The sequence below is a fragment of the Pteropus alecto genome, unplaced genomic scaffold, assembly GCF_000325575.1.
Source record: "Pteropus alecto unplaced genomic scaffold, ASM32557v1 scaffold129, whole genome shotgun sequence".
In the NCBI taxonomy this organism is placed as follows: domain Eukaryota; kingdom Metazoa; phylum Chordata; class Mammalia; order Chiroptera; family Pteropodidae; genus Pteropus; species Pteropus alecto.
The window spans coordinates 1,185,476-1,190,611 of record NW_006442597.1 but is presented as its reverse complement, the minus strand read 5'-3'; the positions used below and the strand labels follow the sequence as shown (position 1 = coordinate 1,190,611).

General features: G+C 40.5%; 1 protein-coding gene and 1 non-coding gene across 2 annotated transcripts in view; one reads left to right on the top strand and one right to left on the bottom strand.

Moving 5' to 3' along the window:
• The window catches only part of WNK2 (WNK lysine deficient protein kinase 2), a 138,536-nt gene that overhangs the window by 128,862 nt on the left and 4,538 nt on the right, over positions 1-5,136 (bottom strand). The gene's annotated exons all lie outside the window — the stretch shown is intronic.
• LOC112471808 lies at positions 5,006-5,124 on the top strand. The gene has a single exon (XR_003043418.1). It is a non-coding gene; the product is annotated as a 5S ribosomal RNA (ribosomal RNA).

Sequence of the window (5,136 nt, the reverse complement as noted above, 5' to 3'; positions counted from 1 at the left end):
TTAAAATAAATTTAATTTTAAAAATAAAATTAATTTTAAAAATTAATAAATAAAGTACCTGGCACAATGTCTGGCCTGTCAGAGGCATCCCAGCTGAGGATCTGACCTAGTCACACTACTATTACTGAAGTAGGATAGAAATGAACCAAAACCTGTGAGCCTGGGAGGGGCGCTGACACAGAGGAGACCACAAAATCCCACTGCCCCCACCCAGCTGTTGTTCATTGGTCCTTAATCTCTGAATGTCAACGCCACCTAATGAGACTACATGTGTCAAGCCATATGCTTTTCTGACCTTACATTTTTGTCAACTAAATTAGATTTTTCTCTGGTTGATAGAATCTTCATTTCCTGACCATTTTCTGTTTAGGTAGCAGGAAAGTCCTCTGGGTGCCAAAGGAGAAGCAACCCAGAGTTGAAAAGGTCCCATGGATGTCCCCAGGAGCAGAAGGTTCAATGGCGGTGTTTCCAAGAAGGTCCTGATGGCTACATCACATGCAGAAAAGTCGGGTCTGTCAGTAGATGTTTGAGCCCTAGACTGAGTCCTTCCCACTCTGGAAGATCATAAAGGTAGGTGAAGATCAGCTAGGAGTGGAGGGTGTGTGTGAGAGAGAGCACATGTGAACATGTGTGTGTTTGTGTGTGTGAGTGTGTGTTTATTACATGTGAGCATGTACATCTGTGAGAGTGTGCGAGCATGTAATTGTGTGCGTACATGTGTGTATACATGTGAGCAAGTAATTGTGTATGTGAGGTAGGCAGCAAGAGTATAGGGGGAGCAAACAGTGCTCCCTTCCCTCGGGCCACCATTGGCAGCATAACATAGACACGGCTCAGGTTGTTTGTCTTCTGGGTGCAGCTTTGGGGGTTCCACCCAAGCCTTCCCACATGGCCTTCCTGACCCTTGCCTTCCTCCTCTTAGCATGAAGCAGACACCCAGTTAGCAATAGCCGTTATTGATCGACATAATGTGTCTCATACTTGCACTCCTAGGTTCACAGCAGCACTATTCACAACAGCCAAGGTAAATGGATAAAGAAATGTGAGTATATGTATTTCAGCCTTGGAAAAGAAGGAAATTTTGACACATGCTACAACGTAGATGAACTATGAGGACACTATGCTCAGTGAAATAAGCCAGTCACAAAAAGACAAATTCTTAGAGACAGAAAGTAGGATGTGAATGCCAGGGGCTTGGGGACAGGGATAGGGAATTCATGTTTAATGGGGATAGAGTTTCAGTTGGGAAGATGAAGAAGCTCTAGATATCTGTTGTGCAACAATGTAAATACACTTTACACTATTGAACTGTGCATTTAAAAATGGTTAAGATGGTAAAATATATACATATGCATCTCATGTCTCAGTGGTAACAGACCTTCTCAAAGAGTATCTCTGTGGCTTTGTTGGTCTGTGTCCAGTCAAGAGGTAGGGACCACACAGAGATCTGAACAGGACATGTAGTACAATGAGATAGTAAGCACTGAGATATAAGAAAGCTCAAGGGAACCCCAAAACTGAGAGAGAGCTAACTTGGAAGTGGCTAGGCCTCAATGGAGAAGGTGTGCCTGAGTCCACTAGACATCAGGGAAGTCTGCTGGTTTGTGTGGGCCAGGCCGGTCTGCAGCCACCATGGTACAGGCTCTATACCTGATGGTCAAGCACACAGTGGGTGAGCTAAGGGTGTCAGGAAGTAGGCGGAGGCCTGGAGCTCAAAACGTGGATCAAGAGGCCATGGGGACACCAATCAGTGCTTGTGGCTGAGCACCAGATGTCTTCGCCCTCACACCATAGACCCCCGGCAGCAGAGCCCCTTCCTCCTGCAGTGTCTATCTACCAAGTGCCCTGACACTGCCCTCACTGAGAAGGAAAAATGTCACCACAGAGAAGGTATTAAAGGGTGTTTGGGGCTCAAAAGCAATGAGCTAGTACAGTGACCACAGGGGGAAAGGGGCCTCCTAGACAGGATGCCAAAAGAAATAACTGTAAAATCTGACAAATTGGACTTCATAAAACTTAAAACTTCTGCCTATCAAAAGATAGCATTAAGAAAATAATAGAAAAGACAGACTTGGAGGAAATATTTATAACACCTATATACAAAAAAGGACATGTAAGCATATATAAAGAACTCCTCAGAGAAAGATAAATACCATATGATCCCTCTTATATGTGGAATCTTAAAACAACAACAACACAAAAAGCTCATAGATACAGAGAACAGATTTGGTGGTTGCCAGAGGCAGGGGCGAGAGAAATAAAATTTTTAAAACTTATAAAAAAATTTAAGGAATTCTTTTAAAAATCAAGGCTAAAAAGATGAATAACCCAAATTTAAAAATGAGCCAAGACTTGCATAGACATTTCACAAACGAAGATATACAAATGTCTGAGCACATGAAAGTGTTCTTAATGCCATAAGTCACCAAGTAAGTACTCCTTAAAGCCTCAGTGAGATACCTCTGCAAACCCATTTGTTAAAGGAGGTCATCAAGAGGATGTGACCACCAGTTGACCAGCAAGCTGAGCTTGAAAAAGTCCTTGGAATGTATGTTCTGCCCACCATTCCCACATTAGGAGCCATTTTCAGAGACGCAGTCTTTAGAGCACCATGTTTTTGAGACCATCTGGACAATACATGTGATCAAATCCAGTAAAGGCCTCTTTATAAACTTTAAGGTTCTGGTGGGCAGAGCGGAGGTCTATTCATTTTGTGGCGCCTAAGACAAGCCTAATAAATATGTATCATAGTATGTATGTTCTTAAACCTGCCACCTACTGATTTGAAGTCATCTGTTCTGGCCTTCTGTGTACAAGGGCCATTTTATGAACCAACAATTGGTGAGCCAGCCAAGAGACCATAGAAATGAGCCTTGGGATAGAGGCATCCTTGGGGGAAATCCTGAATTGGCCATTGACCTCTAAGTTGAGGAACCGCACATAGTGCATGGGCAAAGGAGAGAAACAAATGACTGCCACTGTGGGCTGGCCTCCATCGTGGGCAGTTTGGCTGGGCACCAATGCCCAACTAGAGGCTGAAACTCAGTGAGAAAGTTGAATAAAGAGCTGAGACTAGAAAAGGACATAGGTTGTCCACTACTCTATTAGCTTCAGGGCTGGCAGGCAAAGTGGGAGAGCAGGACAATAAGTTGGAGACCTTAGCATGCTGTTTTACAAAGCTAGGAGGGCACAAGCTCCATAAATCAAGATCCAAGAGCTTGTGACAAAGCATGATTAAGACGTTAAGACATGCAATCCCTGGGAAAGTGAGGAGAGCAAAGGGGAGGATTTATGGTGGCTGACTGATAATACAAAGGACGGAGTATTCCAGGCCATCCAACTCTTAAAACAAAGGGAAATTTTAAATAGCAATTATCCTAGACTTCTAATAATAGAGAAATATATCCCATAACTCCTAGGAGAAAACTTGCATTCTTTCTCTGTCCCTTGAAATTCTAAATCTTATACTTTTGAAATTTATACATCCCAGGAACAAAAACATTGCCTGTGATTGCCTGAAACTGAAGGAAATAAAGGGGTAAAGAGGCTTTTAAAATATAGACTGCTGTAGAAGCTCCCTTGCCCCAAATCTATTCTACGGTCTCCATAAGATTACTCTAAAGTTTTGGAATAGAAGCTATGGGATTCGTTTGTGTCTGTTTGTATATTTAGGTATGTCCATGGATACATGTTATATGCATGTGATTTTTTTTCTACCTCCAGAGGGTATTGCCAAAATTAATTTGTAAAAGAGCTCTATTGAATTGGCTTAAAGAAAAATAAGCTTTAATATCAATAATGTACTTATGCAAAACTGAAACAATTTTATTTAATCTAGTAAAAGGACAAAGTGTTCGTAGACTGTTGGTCTATTTTTGATGGAATAGTGAAAGGTATTTCTTTACCTTTTAAGTAATTTGCCATGAAAACAAAGATTCTATGTTTTAGCAAAATAATTTTCTGTGTTTCATGTTATCTTTATCAGGTGTTTGATTACTTAAAAAAACCTGAGTTTTCTCAATATTAAAAGAGCTAAGCTTTTTTTTACAACTCTGTAACTTCCTGTATTTGCCTTTAGAGTCTTTAATCGTCACTTTGGTTAAGTGGGTAAATAAATTTAGTTTCACAGTGACCAATGAAATGTTTTAAATCTTTTGAAATTTTTGACAAACTTCCCCCAAATCAAATTCTAAATGAAGTTTTGTTGACCTTAAACTAACTTTGAGCTTTTTCAGAGGGCCCCTGGAAGATCTCAAAAGATATGCTCTCTCTCCTTAAAAAAAGGGAGATATTAAACTAATTAAGCTTTTTTATGTTAAATTACATGGAAAGCATTATCAAATGAAAAATGATGCTAAACTTTCTTTAGGGTATATTTCTATGAAAGTCTTAAAAACTTGGTATGTCTTGGTATAATGTTTTCAGTCATAATTCTAGTTATAAGTTTAAAATTTGTCACAGAAATAACCAAATTTCTTTGTCAATTGCAATATAATGAACTCTGATCAGATTTTTAATCATGGTCATTTTTAAGTCTCTTTTCATTTGTGGACAGTTGTTTTACTCAGATGCTTTTGCAAAAATATTCCTGAAAAAGTGCTTCCTCTTCAAGGAGATTCATGGAAACGCTTTGACAAGGACAGGTTTCTGATAGCTAAGATCAATTGCCTTAAGGTGTGAGAGGCACCAATAGACCTTTCAAGCACTTCCACAAAGCTATCTGCACAGCCCATAATATGTCATGGGATGATTGCCTAAGATCTTTTCCTGTTCTCCTTCCCCAAATCAGTAAAATGTGCCCATTATACTGACAATATAATGTTCACATGTGAAGATTTGCCTCTGCTGGAAGACCCTGCAGACTTTGCTGGAACATTTGCCCCTCATCTCCCAGGCACCACCATGAGGTTTTTTGGGAGTCATATGGTTGAGTAAGACGCACGTTGTCCTAGAAGCTGTGATCTATAAGGTTCAAGCTCATCTATCCCCTAAAAAAAGAAAAATGGTCTACGGCCATGCTACCTTGAACAAGCCCGATCCCATCTGATCTCGGTAGCTAAGCAGGGTTGGGCCTGGTTAGTACTTGGATGGGAGACCACCTAGGAAGACCAGGTGCTGTAGGCGTAAAAATTTATT